The sequence below is a fragment of the Synchiropus splendidus genome, chromosome 11 (assembly GCF_027744825.2).
Source record: "Synchiropus splendidus isolate RoL2022-P1 chromosome 11, RoL_Sspl_1.0, whole genome shotgun sequence".
Classification (NCBI taxonomy): Eukaryota; Metazoa; Chordata; class Actinopteri; order Syngnathiformes; family Callionymidae; genus Synchiropus; species Synchiropus splendidus.
Genome location: NC_071344.1, coordinates 7848551 through 7866516, shown reverse-complemented (window position 1 = coordinate 7866516; position 17966 = coordinate 7848551). Strand labels below are relative to the sequence as shown.

Sequence of the window (17966 nt, the reverse complement as noted above, 5' to 3'; positions counted from 1 at the left end):
ACATTGGATACATTTATTGATTTTTAAACAATATATCCCATAAAAGCATATTATTTGCTGATATTTTTTGTTGACATTTTTTTTTAGAAGTTTGACAACGTTAGAAATGAAATCACCTGCTGACCTGTTGATAAAGTGAGGTGATTGTATGGATCGTCACATTCTATGCAACATAGTTCTATACTGACTCTCAAACACATTTTACTGCCACACACTCACCATTGCAGTGAACAGTCTGGTGTTTTTTGATGTGCGTCGAACTTGACCCACACGGCTTTTTATGGCAGAATGATGGAGTGTCTGACTGGTGACGGCAAAGACTGTGTAAATGGCAGAGCTAACGGAGCTAGTGGCCAACGTGACGCTTCACTTTAAACCTTTATTGACAAAGTGAGAGAATCAAGGTTTGCCTCAATGTTTAACACTATGGCTTTAAACGGCTTGTAATGCTTAATAAATGAAAACACTCAATGCCGTTATTACTGTAGTCCAAAAATCTAAGTCAATGCATGTTAAAGCCGTATCTGTAAACTCTCTAATACTAGAACAAAGCTATGCTGAGGAATCTGTGATAAGAATCTGATTTCTCCTTTTATAGAAGACGAAAGTAGATTAAATAGTATTATGGTTCAACAGCCTCTGTATCTTGATGATATAGTTCAATAACCAGACTTTTTGGTTTCTGAATAAAAAGTAAATAAATTAGTGAAATTATAAAATGACTGTATTGATGTTCCTGTTTTACACTCAGGGAAGTTTGGTTGCACTGAGAGGAAAATACTGTCAATGTGCGCTCAATAGTCCGGAAATGACGGTACTTTGTATTGTTGTTTGTCTTGGCTACAGGATCTAATCAGTGTAGATAGACAGATAGACACTTTATTGATCTCACAGGGAGAAATTCAGTGTATTTGAGCAAACAAAGCTGAGGCATATTGAAAGCAGTTCTCCATTGTCATTAGCCGGACATCGATTTGGACGACAATGGCGGGTGGCTTCAGTGTTGTGATTAGATTTGGACAAATTGTGTCAGAAGTGGGATGGTAATGGCGATCAGCCCAGTGTTTCCAATGGCTGTGAAGTGGCCACATGAATGATTGAACCTTATAAGGACCCTCGAGATGATGAAGTGCTAGCATCGCTTGTGTTCCGCCATCGACACAATAAAGTCATTTTACCATGCTCCAAAACACAAAGCCATTAAAATATTTTGCCTGAAAAAAAGGGTAACTGATCAACAAAGATATAACTTTGAAAAAAGGAATCCAAAACAAGCCTGAAGAGATTTAAAGAGGAGAAATGAAATGTGACTGGAACAGTGTATTTGAGTTTTGCTAACATGTCACATAACGTATAATTCAAGTAAACTATAAAAGGATGGAGCTCTCAGAATCTAATCTCCCTCCCTGTGGATTCATTAATAATACACTATCAGAAAAAGACGCTGCATTTGCATAAAATATCATCTCAAACCGGAGCGATTCAGCCAAATATATCTCTTCGCTGAAGCGCTGAATATTGTCTGCAATCTTGTGTCCTTTTACACACACACGTCTAACAACTTTTAAAGAGATTTCCTTGTATTGGTGCTAAAATGTGGACAAACCCGTGCCGTGTTGAGCTGAAAAAACAACCATCAAGCTTGAAAATCTTTCGGCTCCCGCTATGGAGAATCATTTTTCAAAGATGCAGGTTTCCCATCGAGGGTCTCGCCACAGTCTCTCAGGCTTTATGATTTATCAAAGAGAAAAGGTCAGAATGGCAGCTCGCAATTAATTCAGTTGGCTTTTATTTGGTGCAGCTCTCCGGAGCTCGCTCCATCAATGACACGTCATCGTTCGCTTTCTTTAAGAAGAATGATGAGTGATTTTTTCCTGCGTGAAAGCCGCGTTCAATACACTTCGACGACAACCTTGTGCGTCAAGATGTTCGTCGGTGATGGCGGATTGTACTGTTGCATTGTTGTATGGCTTCTGAATTATGATATACACAACAGAGAACGTTGAGATAGTTAAGGATCTGGAGTGCGCTGAGAAATAGCGCTTCATCTAAGATCGACAGCTGAGAATTGTTTACTACTTTAGTACTAAAAAAACAGATGACACTGAAATCGGATTGGAGTGTTGAGGTGCAGTCCTACGCCTCAATAGATGTAGAGAGGGAGGTAGTCGCAGCTCAATACCAGACAAGGATATAGGATGGAAATCTGACACAAGAGAAGTGATGTTCACCTTGCCTTTCACAGGGACAGACACATTTTGGTACAATTTTCAGTTTTGGTGCACTTCCACTGTACATATTGTGGTGTTTCCTCTTTGTTTTATCACGTAAGATTGTGGGTGTGATGTGCTGCAATTATCGGGCCACACTACAAACATCAAGATCAACAACAGTGTGGGGTCTCAGACAGAGAGAAAAAAAACAAAAAAAAAAAACTTTTTTTTACAATTTGTTTTGTGTGTGACCTGCTTCAAGATGTCTGTTATTGTACTATACTGCTAAAATGAGTGGAATATCGGTACATGTGAGCTAATGCAAGCTAGCAACACTAGTGCAAATGCTCAACCCCTCATTCCTGTGCTGCTTATGTCATTTCTCCTGTGGCCCTGAATGCAACACTGCAAAGCTTTCTGTGGGGACGAAGGTCGCCCCTCAGGGTTTCCTGCAGCACTTTAGGCAGCTGTCTTGACAGCAGCACCTCCCCACCTTCAGTACACCCAGTCGGTAAAAAAATGAATGTCACATGACAACAATGACTGCCAAATGCTGCCAAATGACTGGAAGTATTAACACACTTTTGGCACCTGTTCCGTTATAATGAGAAGCAAAGTATTGTTCATAATCATATAGAAACATGCGACAGAGAAGTCGATTAAAAGCACAAGATCCCTCAGAGTGGCTCTGACTCAGCTGTTGGATGGAAGTCAACCCCATGACTCACACTCACACAAATCAAGGTGTGAATCAGTCTGAGGTTGATATGAAGGAGGTCAGACACCTTCAAAGGGAGAAGGCTCTTTGCTGGGCCGTGAAAAGTCAGGCTGGTGTGGAAGTCATTCTGGATATCAGCTGTCGTCGGGTGGAAAAAGTCGATGGTTATCTGCATAAAAAGAACTCTCTAGACTTTACTCGGCACAGCTTAAAACCCACGTAATTAATGCTCAAACGTTTGTTCAAGCCGGTTGGTTGACTTTGAACATGGACTAGATTTTGCCAGATCAAATGTCTCATCAATACATCTTTAGAGCGGCTCCTTAGTTCCTATGGAAACCAAAGGAGTTCAAACATATTGCTATGCAGCCCATGGGCAGGCAGGTGAAATGTTACAAGAGCACTGAAGTCTTTGCCCCGGCTACTTGGGCGTCTTCCTAATATATTTTGCTGTCAGAGGTTATCAGATCATATATCTGAAGGCAGCGAGTCCAAATCCTTCTCCTCCCCCTCCCTGCACCTCTGATCAAAAAGCATAAACCTCTGTAAATTCAGATATTGCATGATCCTACAGGTTCGACCTTTGTGGTCTTCTCCACGCACAGTGACCTTTTCGTATGCCAGTAGACATTGCTTCAAGCTTTTGTTGCGAACATGTAACATCATGACACACGCACCCTGGAGACCCTTCATTACACTGGCTTCAGAATCCTTGCCTGTGCTGCTGCCCGCACTACGTTTCGGTTTACAGATTGAAGGATTATGTTGACTGGATCTTTGTGCGTTCGGGGTTTGTGTGGCAGTTCCGGGCTGGATGCATAGAATGCAAAGAAACGCTGATGCTGCCTTATCTTTATTTTTAGCGCTCATGTTGGGAGAGGAGGAAGTGACTCATGTCAGATTGATGTAATATCTCTCTTTAACCAAATTAAAAGTCTCCCGCGCCCAAAGGACGCTGTTTATTTGATCGATAAACACGCAGCTGTTGTGGCCGTCTGATTTAAGAGGTTCTACCGCAGTGTGGCTTCACTGAGCCCTGATGATTCGGATTCTTTGGATTTCTGCATTACAAATTAGAGCAGGATGTTTGCTAAACACTTCATACACCCACTCAGTCGTCAGGCAGCAACGTCTTCTTCATCCTGCTGAAGACGAACTGCATCCTGTGATACAGCTCACTACACAGAGAAGTAAACCTCTTGGTTAATGGATCTTGGCGAAGACTGAGCTCTGCCAACAACAGCTCTGCAAATAACCTCAATCTGGGCCTGGTAATGGTACTGATGGGACGGAGCGAGACTCACTAATGGATCTGATGTAGTTCTTTTTTACGTCGCTGGAGTCATGAAGAATTACTCGCACCTTGTTGATGGATCAACCGTAGTGATTTATATTGCTATGAAAATCCATGGTCGAGAAAATCAATTACAGAACAGAGGATCAACTGACACCACTATTTTTCGTCAGAATTCCGCGCATCCTCTCCCAGGACATAATGGAGCACCTTTGTCAGTGCTCTCCCAGTATTTGCTAACCAGCCCAACGTCCGGCTTGCGGGCCATCTGCAGGACTTGTGATTCATTCAGTGTAGATTTTCTGTTAGATGTTAACTGTTGTAATGAATCGTGATATCAAATTGTCTTGAATCGTAGGCAGGGAGTCATAATCAAATATGAATATGCACAAGCCTTGTCTACACTGACTCCAAGATCCTCTAAGTCAAATCACAATGCCACACATTTTAGTGACAAACACAATTAGGGAACTGTTGTACTGCTTTTACTGTCGGGCATATTGCGGTAAAAAAGTAGGTCACTCTGCTGGTGGCGGGTCTTAATGTTAGTAGGAAGGCAGAATTGCAGCCCTTTAGCAACTATGGAAGTATATTAAAGGAAAATAAATAAGTAAAATTTGCCACCGTTACTGGGTCCATGAGGCACTTTCAGCTCGGTGAGTAGGTGAACTGCTAGCATCAGCTTATTTTGCTTCTACATCTTGTCAATGATTTGTTCCTTCCTTGAGTACATCACCAAAGCTGGGCTCTGATTCGATTTGGAACCAATTCAACTTGAGCATTTGATGTGACAGACGTCATCTGAAACTTGTCCAACTGTCACCCAGTTAAAAACAAAATAATCCCTCAAAAAAAAAATCAGTATTGTTGAGAATCGGAAATGGCTGGTTTGACTACTAAACCCCCCCAAAAAATCAGCTAAAAAATTGGTGCATTTAAGAACTTCTTCCCCATAAAGCTCCACACAATTATCGTCCTTATAGTACTCAAAAGATAGCTGCCGAATTACTCAATTGCAATACTTCATTTGTTTTTGTTTTGGAAAGAAAAAAAAAACCATCTTGGATAAAAAGTTAAAGAACATTCTATGATTTCAGAGCTCATTGGTGAAACAATTTCACAGTGTTCTGCCAGCCTACTGAGGAATAAGAATTTAATGGGAAGACTTCCAAAAGACCACATGTAGGACAACAATTTTATCTTGCAGAGTGAGGAGCTGGCACAAAAACGGCCCTGCTGAAGTACGCCACCATGCGTGGCACTATTTTTATATTCTGCTCACATGATAGAAAAACGGAGGACGGTATAATGCAGGACTTGGAAATAATAACGTTGACACTCTCCATGTGAAGGTCAGCTGTAATCTCTGCAATAAAAGTCCTGTTCCCACCCTTTAGTCATGAACTAGTAAATTGCTGATGTTATCAGAGCATCAAGTCACCGGCAAACAACCGTAAAAGCTTTGATGTGAATCCATAAAATCGGCTAAATGCTTGTAGCCACAGCTCGGCGTCGCACGCTCTTGTTTTCTTTTAAAACCAAACTTTAATTACAGACATTTAGCAGCGTCGCTAACCCTCAAAGTGAGGCGGCCTCCGGTGACAGCGCCGTGGTTAAATAACGCTGGTGAAACAGCTGAGTGACGCGCACAAACACTCAGCAACTTGAAGTTTTTACCGTGTGATTTCTTCCCGCCTGTGTCTCAGGGTTATTTCAGGAGAGCATGTATGTTGTGCAACCAATTTGTTCAGCTCAGAAATTGCTCTGGAATTAATATTTTCAAAAGAGTCGACGAGATATGACGCCTTTGATACAAATATATTTAAATATATAATGATGAAGAGATTATGAAACGATGCTCTGATGCGAAACTTGATCAAAGTTCAAGATGGAACGGAAACCATCTTAGATTGTCTCACATAGCGGATTAAATCATTATTTATTTAACCATTTTGTTTATGGATCTTGGTGGAAGACGGAGCGAGTAAAGTCCAGCATTCCCATGATGCTCTGGTATGAAAAACTATCTGGTATATTTCAGTTATTTCTCTGCACGTCATACCAGTGCCATTTCTTTTTATTTGCATATCAGGACGTCACCAGGCGGCGGCTGCAGTGAGTTATATTCCTTTTATCAATGTTTATCTGATACACTGGAGACTCTTACTCATCTCTCAAGCAACAATAATGGTCGCTGGGCATCATCATCTGGTTGTTGTGACTGTCACTGCAGCATTGTCTACAGCGGCATGTATCATGTCATTTTTCCACTTTTTTTCCGACAGTCGATCAGCGTCAAGAATCTCTCTATATCGTTTATGTCCTCCTCATGAGTCCTTGCGTAAAGTAGTTACGACATCAAGCTCCGTATTTACAGCTTGACTTGTTTAAATGCAGCGATGCAGCCGGTCGCAACTTTGTTCCATTGTGGAAGGGAGGCAACTACAAAGGAGAAAATTTAATACCAAGAGGTCATGTGATCATTTGTGTTACAAAAAAAAAAAACAGACAAAAACGAAAAGAACATTTCAGTGAAACTTTAAAGAAATGTTGATAAATTTTTGATGTTGTTCCATTTTACCGTTTAATCCTCAAACCTTCTGAAAAATTCAGCATCAGCTGCAGTGTTTCCTTCTTCTTTGCAACTGTGTGTGTAGTGTGAGCAAGTTCACCTGCTATCAAACATGTTTTTAAGGGATACTGGAATATATTGGCAGAATAAATGTCGAACGATAATGGCCCTACAGAGCCATTATAGAAGGCGTGGAATGTTTCCCATGAACTCATGCGCTTCAGACTCAAATTTTTGCCCAACACGCACAAAAACACAGCACTGCAGAGCTAGACTATCGACAGGGACCACACGTGGACGTGAACTGGACGTGGCAGAATGCTGAATGCTCACATAGAAGCCTGTGATTGTCTCATCCATCAGCCAATCGTGTGCGCCATACAAAATCTTCTGGACAGATTAGCACAAGCAGCCCCAGCTTATAAATAAAATACCTTCAGGCTGCAGAATCCAGTGCCGGGAAAAATCTGCAACAGAGTGAGGAGTCATTGTGTTTGTGGCTTCGTGGTGCTGAAGGACTGACTGTCGACTCACTCGTATCACTTAAGGAACCAGGCGTCACAATAAGTTCCAGGGAGGTTGATGTGTTCCCTGCACATACAAAGCTGGTCTTCTCTTTTCATGTCACTGTGATGGTTAAATAGAAGACTGAAGAGGCCAAAACAAATGTGTGTTGTGTCATAAATTTGAATTGTTCTGTGATAGAAAATACATTTTTACAAGGCAACTTCGACTCTTGCCAATATAAGTCTCTTGAAATTCATTTTTAATCACTGTGCACCATAACTCCTCGACACCTCGGGGCCACAGTCGCCTTGTACATGTGTTTGTGTGGCCCTCAGTCAATATTTCAATTCTAAATTATAACTTCTTTTTTTTTTTACCTGTATTTTGTCCACTGTTTTATGTGTGAAATTCATTAGATCAGATCTGGCAGATCATGTGAGGAGAAAATCAGCATTCAAGTTCTTGGTAACACACATTTGTTGCTCTTGAAAAACTCTCATAAAAACTCTGCTAAATATTCATTTCATCAAGTGAATTGTAATCATGTTATTATGCCTGTACAGTGGCCTTCCACCTCTTTTCTTCTTCAGAATTCCTCTTTTTGATTGAATATTTAAAAGCGTTGCCAATTTAAAATTTAAAAGGAATGAATGCAGAACTGCTCCCATGTTTTCCACTCATATGTTGATTCTTTGCTGTATCGTAAATGTGCTTCTCTGTTTGTCATCAGGATATAATACAATCTCAGGGACCTGAATTCATAATTCTCGGCTGTACGTGCTGTTTAAGTCATGACTTCTCGCGTTCTTTACTTTATTTACTGTGCCTCCGTAGCGCTCACTTCGTCTAAATCACAGCGAGGAATTACTATTTTAAGGGCCTTACAAGAGGAGCCACTTCCACTGATGGAACATACTGCATCTCCTCAAAATATACATGGACATTCTGAGTGAAAAACAATTTATTGTTTCCATAAATACTAAGTATGGTAGTGATGAGTATCCTAACTAGGGTAGTGATGAGAAACTGCACTAGTTGAATTGTGTACTTTCAATATGCGTGTGTTAATAGATCTCAGTGCTTCAGATGCGAAAACATGTCAGTGATGAAGCTTACTGAGAAGACTTATTTTGCTGTGTAGAGTTATGAAAACTGCATCTTCACACTGTTGTCTGGAAATGACAGACAAGCCGCCCACCATTTTAGGAAGTTGTCAATTATTTTTGCATGTATTTGTGGTTTTGCTGTGCATACACGCAACCAACCCTATTATTGCTACAGTGAATATATAGCATTCTTCATGGATTGTTTTTCATTTTCATAACCTTGTGTGGTTTCTGTATCATTGGTTTTTTTTTAATCATTTTAATGCATGTGACTGAACAATTTCTCAGTCGATCATTTCCCCCTAATAACAGTTACACGGGCAAATTATCAAAGAAAATACCTGTAATTTCCAGTGCATGGTCAAGTGCGGACTTTCACGCTCATCCCTTCTTCCTAGTTCAGCAGTTTAAGCTCTGTTCTGATTGGCTGGGCTCACATCCTCATTTTCTACAATCCTTGAGATGAAACTGATTCCAGACACAGACTTGATGAAAAAAGACTTTTGTTGCCACTTTTCAACATGAACTCCCAACTGTGTGTTGTGAGGGTTGATGATCACTGTCCACCAACTTCTAGATTCTAAACCTTGCTCTATTGTGATTTTGTTAACTCTTTCACAGCACTGCTTTTAATGCTGCAAACGTGATTTATGACATTGTGAAAAAGAGGAATAATCTTGAAAAGGCAAATCATATTTGACAAACATGAAATATACAACATAAAACTTTCTTTCTGAACATGATTTGGCAGCTATTATGAAGCATCACTTGTTTGCATGAAATCCCACCAGAAGAGTGGGATGACTTTTAATCTCAAGACCAGTCAAACAACGTCTCAATGGTTCATTTTGGATTTATCATTTCATTTCTACAGAAATTACTTACCTCACATTGAGATTTTTTGTCCAAATATGAACACCAAAAACCCCCAAAAATGATATATATAAGTATATATCTCAGAAAATAAGATGAGAGTTAGGTAATAGGATAGGACACATCAAAGGACACATGCCTTTTAAGAAATTTAAATTTCAATATTTTAAATTTCACAACAGCATTTATCACTAAACAAGTCTTTTCAACATTTTTTAAAAGTCTTTTAATTTGTATTTACTTATATTGTATTTACAATTTCTGTATACACTTTGTGTGCTGACTAGTAAGTGACAAATAACTGTCAAGGTAGTCTGTGACTAGTCGTCCTTCATTTCAGAGTCCTCCGCCAAACCCATGATGGTTTCTTCTGTCTGACTTACTTCTGAATCTGGCGGGAAGCTAATTTGGATGTGTTCGCTGATCAGCTGATTTGTTTCTTCTGACTCCCCTGCAGTACTTTTAAAAAAGGTTGTGTCAGACCTTCGTTTTCCTTTGCTTAAGCAGGTCTCACTCAGGTGCTCTGGCTTTTTGTGACCATCTCTGGTGCCTTCCCTCTCTGCTCTTTTAATCTACTCCACTTACTGAATAAGTGAATTTTAAAATTCTATTTAAGATGGAAAAGAGTGAGAAAGCTTTGCTGATGAGTGGTATCTGCCATGTTTTACCTGTTAACCTGGGGAGCTGGGACAAGTCATGTGTCAGAATGAGAAACAATGGACATTTTTTTAATTCAGCTCCGGCACTCACGGCATGTGCTCCCATTGTGACAGTGTTGCGTAGTGAGTCCACTGAGACATCTAAAGTCGATTTGAAGTGTTAAAGCTCAGCTAGTCCCAGACGCGTCTGTATTTCAGAGGATCCGATCACAACTTGGAGCTGATGCAAGCCAAGTTTCTGTCTAAGAAAGCACTTGTAATGACCTTGTAATGTCTAGTGGGAGGAATCCTGTGTAAATCCTCTCGGGAACTGAGCAACCAGCTGAACTCTTCAAAGTTTGTTGTGGTCTCGTTCGGATGGCTTTACTGCCGAGCGAATTGAATTTAAAGAAGCGAGAACTTCAAAGGACAGTTTGTTCTCAGATCACTCTCTCCATGCAAATTAGTTAATGAGCAATAAACATGAGGAATGAACCGTTGAGATGTCTGTCACTTAAAGGTGTCAGCGACATGAACGCGAGCATCTGCTCTGCACTCTGCACGCCTTCCAAAGATGAAACTTTCACTTCAAACCCTTCTCTGGTACTCAGGCAGCCAGTCTGCACCCCTGTAGTCTTTCAACTGAAAACACCAGAGATTTGCCAAGTCTTGTTTCTCTCACTTTAATATGGTCCTCAGAGGAAAATCACAGAAACAGGCTATAATCATTTTTTCATCTTTTATGGAGTGCTGGGTAGTTTGTGCCCAAGTGTGCATCATCTGTAGCCGAGCGAGTAAGGGAGAAGCAAGCGGAAGGAAATGGGGTATAAAATACAGCGTGACAATGCTGGAATAAGGCTCCCTGAAGATGAGGCCGTGCATTAGGGACTGTGTGTCCTGTTCGGGCTGTGGTGTGGATACGTATGCTAGATTCTTTATTGAAGCCTCAGGCTGCAATCTGACCATCATTCTCCCTGCAAGCCAGGCACGCCCACTCCCTCATTTTAATATGTCAGCTTTTCAAGCAGAAAACTCAACTTTTGTTGATTTGAACTGGGACATCAGACTACCATCAAGTCGCCTGCTCAAAAAGTTTAAGATTAAAATTAATCTCATGCTGAAACAAAAATGCAGATGCTGATCCACATGCACGAAACTGCTGGGAAATGATGTGTGAATTGTCACGAGATGCAACAGCTCAAGCAGTGTTATTCAGGTTATTTACAATTGTTTAAACTTAAGAAGATGTCTGACGTCAATGGGATCCTGAATTATTATCACCTGTCCCTTGAAGCAGTGATTTTTAACCATAGGGACGGGGCCCATGGTTGGGCCTCCTTGAGGGCCGGTGAAAGTTTTTTTTGTTTTACACCTTTGGGCCATGAGCGCAGTGAGACTCTCAGTTTTAATACATGAGCCATGGTGTGGTGGCAGTAGTGAGTCACTGAATTGACTATTGTCTTTCACCAGCATCTCATTCTGTCACTGAAACTTGCTGTCTCTTGCTAGCTTCATCACATGGCTGCTTACAGTTTACCTACTGATTTTTAATGTAAGGAAGCAGTGGGTCATGATGCATGTGATCACTGAGATGCCTATCGTTCTTTATTTTCCTTCAAGGCATTTTCTCCTGAGAGGGAATCAATAAAGTACAATCATATTATAGCTATTAATACTTGAATCATGGAAACGCTGACCTCAGTCCATGTAAGATAAAAGACGATTTGTTGGAAACCATTGGATACAGAGTTTTGAAAATGTTGCTGTCATTTCTTTATAGTTAAAAGGGGGCAAATAGATGATTGACTGAACCTGTGGATGGTCAGACATCATCATAGCAGGGGACAGAAATCCTATCTGCCCCGATCGAAGCCGTTCCAGAAATCACCCGAGCATTCCTTCAAGCTCCATCGCTCGGAGAAATGGGATACACATTTCAGCAAAAGCAATTCAAGCCACCGCAACTGTTGAGAATCCGCTCTCGGGGGAAGATCTGATAAATTATTTAAGATGTAAATATTGGCATGGTTGTCAAAGCTAAACAATACATCCCACTCTCAGAAAGAGTGATGTTTATTCAACAGCTCCGACCCTGACAGGGAGGAAAGACTCCGTATCAGAGCTTTTTAATGAGGAGCGAGCTGGCACATTAGCAAGTCGGATGCGCGGCACTTGGCTTACAGTCGCCACACAGCTAGCTGCGGTACATTAGAAGTTAAAGGTTGGAGGTTTACAACGAAAGGTTTGCCACCCATGAACACGTGGACTGGTACAGATCTGTGATTCTGTGGTTCAGGACGCCAAAGTGGAGCAGTATTCTGGATTAAAGGTCATAGTTGCTGTATTCATTTTACATATTACACCTTCAAATTCAGTTCCAAAGAACCTATCCTTATGATATAAGGACATACATCTCTCATCTATTAACCCATCCGCATGAAGAGAACTCTCTAGCCTTCCGAACAAGTACAAAACACAGCATCTGGACCTCAGCATGACAACTTTCATTGAAATGCTGTCTTAGCATGGCCTGACGGAAGACAGACATCCGAGCCGCAGACGGTGACAGCAGCACATTGAAGCATGCTTTATTTACAGCAACATGAGTGACAGCAGTTTTGGGTTTGCTGTCATGAAGCAGCCTCCAATATTAGTTTATTTCTGTAGCTCATCACTTTGAAAAGTCTATTTCACCGTTGTGTTGGACTTCATGAAGACCCCTGATTGATGATGATCTCACCACTTATAAAATGGCATTAGATTGTGTCCCTTTCCAAGTATAGGACAGGCGAGGTCACGCCTATGGAATGAATGAGCAGCACACAGCTGTTACTTTCCTCAGCCTCTTACACTAAACCTAACCATCCAAAACAAATGGCGAAACTTAACCAGGACCTAAACCAAACATAAACCATTTTTAAATTGTAATGACCCAGCTATATTGAAGTTTTAATCCTCAAATTGACTCTTAACCTCATGGGTCTGGCGAAGGGTCCCCACAACTAGCCAAAGGCCCCTACAGGTGTGTTTCGGAGAATTGGTCCCCACAAGTATAGCTATTCAAGGACGTACATACACACACAGAAATTGTCTTTTTTTTTGTCTCATAATGATACACATTTTAGGTCTGCAAATCTGTTTTGTATCCAGTAGAGCTGTAGGTTTTTCGGTCTCAGTATTCGTCTGGCGTCCTCTGCTGTGTATTCCTCAGGATTGTGATTCGGTTGATCAGTCAGCACCTGCTTGTCACTTTGGACCTTGAGGTCCCACAGGACTGGTCCGTCAGATGGATGAGATGATCCAGGACACAGAGGGCTCACAGCATGCTCTGTGGGGCATCTGGTGGTGAGGTGTCTCCTGCTGAGTGTTTTCTTTCTCGGTGACACTTTTCAGATCACTGCATCATAAGTGAGAAGTGAGAAGTCCTCTGAGCTGTCGAAGGTGAATCAGAGTCAGCTTTATTGCCAATGTCAGTCAGGATCCCACCAACTAGGAAAGTGCTTTGATATATTGCACAATAATGAATAAAATTAAAGTAAAATATGTAATGTATATATATATTTTTTCACTTCAATATCTGAGAAATTTCTCTTGAATTCACAACAATGCAAGCTGCACTGATCATAGGTCCGTAGAATTTGTATGTACTCGCTGCGCTTATATTGGCAAAACTAGCAAATTGTGTGGTGGTCTGTCTGCATGGGCAGACATTATCCAAGCAGGTGTGCATAAATAAAATACTGTATTAAACTGTAATTATTATTTTTCAATTCAACATTTCTGCTGCCCTTTGCGTGTTACGAACATTAACTTGCTCAGAAATGACCTCGAAATTAGCTGTAAAAAAGATGGAACTAAAAATATGACAAAAACAGTATAAAGTGGAATCGATAATAATGTATAATAATATATATATTTCCGCTTCAAATACTGACCTCGATCATTATATTTCCTCTGTGGAAGAATGTGGATGTGGTGGTTCTCATGCCCTCAGGGCTCCTCTCCTCCCATGCCGTTTCAGTCTTGCTGACTCAGTGGAGACCCCAGGAAAGCCCGAGGACATGCTGTTGGTCCACAGTCACAGCTCCCATATGACCTTTTTAAAATATCTCCCAGAATTGTAATTGAGGTGGTTACAAGGGAGAATGTCAACAGTTCTTTAGGCGGGAAAATGGATTGATGTGTCTCTCGCCCTTGGCCATGACCTATGATTCAAGCTATAAGATTCATGTATCTAAATATTTACTACGTGATAAAGCAACAAAGGAGCAACAACAACAAAAAAAACTGCCTCCTCTTTTGTATGTAACTGCATGAACACAATAAATGAAGATGCCATGATTGTATGGGAGAGCACATTTTATAGTTGCCATCTACAAAGCCTGTTCTATCTAGTCATCTATGTGTCTATCTATCAACATCAAATTTTCAGTTTTTGAAGGCGTCCACTTTAATGGACATTCAAGACCTCCACATTTTGAATGGTAAAGTCTGAACACTGAGTTGTATTGGTCACAAAGTTGTCATGCATTGGATCTAGAATCGAGTTTCTGGTGCATAAAAGTATCTTTTAAATTTAATTTTCAGTAAACGCTAAAATAAAACAAAAGACATGACATATTATACAGTATCGCTTGAGCGCATTTTCTGTTTTAAAAATCGATTTGATGTTAATTTGATCTGATTATTATTCAAAATTGCAAATAACGGGGCTTCCTGAATGCACCTTTCGTCTTTGAGGCTAAAGCTAAAAGCTAATGTTTCAGGCTGGTTTCAGGTGTGTGGGTGACCTGAGGGAGTTGAGAAGGAAGAGAAGAGGGACTCCACTTTGGTCCTGTTTGTTTGTCAACATAGTCACTGAGGTGGGGAACTTAACCTGACATTACAGAGACGCCTTCCTGCTCACCAGCCTCTGTGGAAGTGTTCCGTAATGAGGACCTTAAAATGTAGGTGCAATGCTTCATTATATATTTGACTGTTCTAAACACATTTTGCAAGTTAATGCAGAGGCTTAGTTTGAATATTAGCATTGTTTTTATTGCTCTTAAATGTGACCTGAGCCTGAACCTTCTGCTGCTCCAGGCTCTTTGTTGTGTGTAAGATGTGCTTGCTGGTGTGACTGTGCATATTCAGCAGTGTATTCATGCTTTCTGCCTTTGAAAATTAGTTCCGTATTCATGTCCCTTCTTTTTTCAACATATTCCCCTGGTGTTTGTGTTGTGTTGCTACGTTTTACTTAATAAATGCGGTTTCGCTCATGCTGCCCACGTGACCTGTAACGGATGAGCGGATGAGGAAGGATGGATGAATAATAGTACTCAATATAGTTTCCGACCTTCTATGATAGTTCACTTCTGCAACAACAGAATGCACCACTGGTGGCCAGGAAGAAGCGGTGCATCCTAGTAGCCAGTTTTAGCCACTTTCCACTAGTTTTATCAAGGAAAAAGGGTGACGGCCGATGATTGAGATTGACTTGAAAAATGTTAAGATTATTTATCGAGCATGCAGTAAGTTTGCATCATCCTGAACTTTTCTTCGTATTATTTTCATTTACCTAAAAAGTGGCGTCTGTTTTAACAACATTGTGACTTAAAACAAAGTGTAAGGAGTTATCTTTGACAGTCATCCTGTCAGCTGGTTGTGTACTAGTCAAACTGCAACATTTACAGCAGCGAAGCGGCTCTGCAGGAAGATGCGTGATGATATAACAAAATCATATAATAAAATCATAACAATAATTTAGTTTGTAACAGAAGGGAACTTTTGCAGAACAAGTTCGTGATCAGACAGTAGTTTGGTTTTGGCCTTTAACCAAGTCATGTATGCTGTGTCACGGTGAAAGGCATCCCTACGGTGGAATTTTAAAAATAAAACACATTTTAATGAGAGCTTGAATTTGTCGTGTCAGTTCGACGATGAGAAGGTTGCGGTTTGACTGATGAAGCAACTGGAGGAGGATGAGATAATGCCCTTATCAAAGTCTTGTCACAATCCACGTGAGGATGCAGGCCAGACGATGATGCTGATCTGAGTTCCTGTAGGCTGCGCATTTGTTTTCTCCCAGTGGCCTGTGAGTAACAAGCCGTAGGCCAGAGGACTAATTAGACCTGACATCACACCATTACTCAGTGGCTCTGGCTTCTAAGGACAGCGTTTGACCCACTGAGCCACATACAGTCCCACACTTCTGCACACAATCCTAATCCAATTTGTCTGAATTTGACTTTACCGTGTTTGCTTTGCATCGTGTGGGAGCGGAACTTTCTCATTACAGTCACCTCAGGCCTCACGTTAACGAAGTTTGCGGGACAATAATATTACAGTGCGGCATGGTAATTACATTTGTTCTCAATTCTACACAAGGACCATTTAAAGTCTCTTGAGTGAACACATCTTATCCGTTGATCTACTTTTTATCTGCTGGAATGAAGCTTACACAATCCTATTATGTTTATCCTTAAATCAAGGCTGTTTCCTGATCTATTGTCATGGTTGACCATCATTTTCCAAAACTTTGTGTTGTTTAAGGAGGAAGCATTTTTCCTGCTAGTTTCGGCGAGTGTTGTAGTCGTGACCTGTGTAGAGGCAGACACTAGACCATAAAGCAGACCTGGGCAAAGTGCGGCTCAGGGGGCATAAGCAGCCTGATTCTTCTTTTTGCTCACCACCATCACTTCAGGAAATATAGCATCTTCTTGTTTCTTATTTTCATTGGCCATTTCTGTGTTTTTCTTGTTCCTCAAAATAAATTTTAGTAATATTGAAAATATATTTTGAAATAAATTGCCTTTTTATCTTGAACATCTTGTCCATAGTTATGCTGATTTTTATTCAAATTAAGTGCATATATAAGAAATTAAATATTTCAATAGTTTTATTGGCATATTTACACTTCTACATTTAACCTTCTTTGGCTCATTTTGCCCTTGTTACCTAGGGATGTATTTTAGATATTTTTCCATTATGTTTTATAGTCATCAGTGTTTTTCTTTTGATGATGGACCCTCACAACAGTTACAGTTTATAATGTCGCCCTTTCAGAAATGTAATTGCCCACCTCTGCCATAGAGAGACCAAGACCGAGGGTGAAGGGCTGTTTAAGAAAGTATCTTCCTTAATTTTGAGAATAGCCGGCACCTACTTTGAGATCAGGAAATTCACAGAATGCTTTTACGTATTTTCAGCCAATAGAAAATGGCATCCAAACATCCAAACATTATGTACAACAAAGTCTTTTCTTTATTAATGGATATATAAATGGATATTTAATGTTGCTGTTTTTTTTATAAGCCGATCTTTCTTCTTCTTCAGAATTGACATAGTCGTTACTGCTTTTGTGTAACGCTGCCCCCCCAGTCTGAGGATGTATCTGCATTTAAGCGGTGTCCCAATTCTAAGTCACACATAGCCCTTAACACTTTGTTTTGTGGATACCTTTAAAAAGGAAGCAAACTTTCAACAAATAACTGACTCTGGACAACGCATTGTTCGTCGAAGGTTAAACCATTGAACAAGCGCTGTCCTTCATCACCAGATGCTCTCTGTCCCCCTGCCATTGACCTTTTAGCACGGTAACGCTTGGCTTCTTTCTTCACACATTTGTTTCCCAGCGCTAAAATGAAATCACACTTCACATGTTGACCTCCTCTCAGTCCCAATTTTTAAACGTCTTCTCACCAAAAATGATGAGCTGCTAACATTTGCGTAACCAAGAAGGTCATGTGTTTATTTTGTGACAATTTCAGCACCCTTGGCCTTTGGATGATGGCTGCATGTTGTAATTGGTGACTGTCTGTGAGGTTTAAAGCCATGTAATGTCAGAGAATAGCTGGACCAGAGGGGGACCGGACCGCCGTCTGTGAGTGAGAGGTGATTGGAGCGATGCCCAGGCTGATGAGGCATTGTGCCTGGAAGGAAGCCTCTTTGACTAAGTTTACATTGTTACTGGGGTTGGCACGGGCTTCCGCTGGGACGTCGCTTCTTGCTTTCATTGCTGAGTGTCATTAACTGCTGAGTTTTAACGCTACTGACTGCACGCAGCA

At 40.7% G+C, this 17966-nt stretch overlaps 1 protein-coding gene across 5 annotated transcripts in view; it reads left to right on the top strand.

Annotated features, from left to right (window-relative positions):
- The window catches only part of drp2 (dystrophin related protein 2), a 200856-nt gene that overhangs the window by 21810 nt on the left and 161080 nt on the right, over positions 1-17966 (top strand). The window contains exon 1 of one of the 5 annotated variants that reach the window (XM_053878673.1): positions 14719-14867. The exons of the other annotated variants lie outside the window; for them this stretch is intronic. The gene's annotated coding sequence lies outside the window, so the exon portion shown is untranslated. Of the gene's footprint in view, positions 1-14718; positions 14868-17966 lie in introns of those variants that run through there. 5 annotated transcript variants of the gene reach the window in all.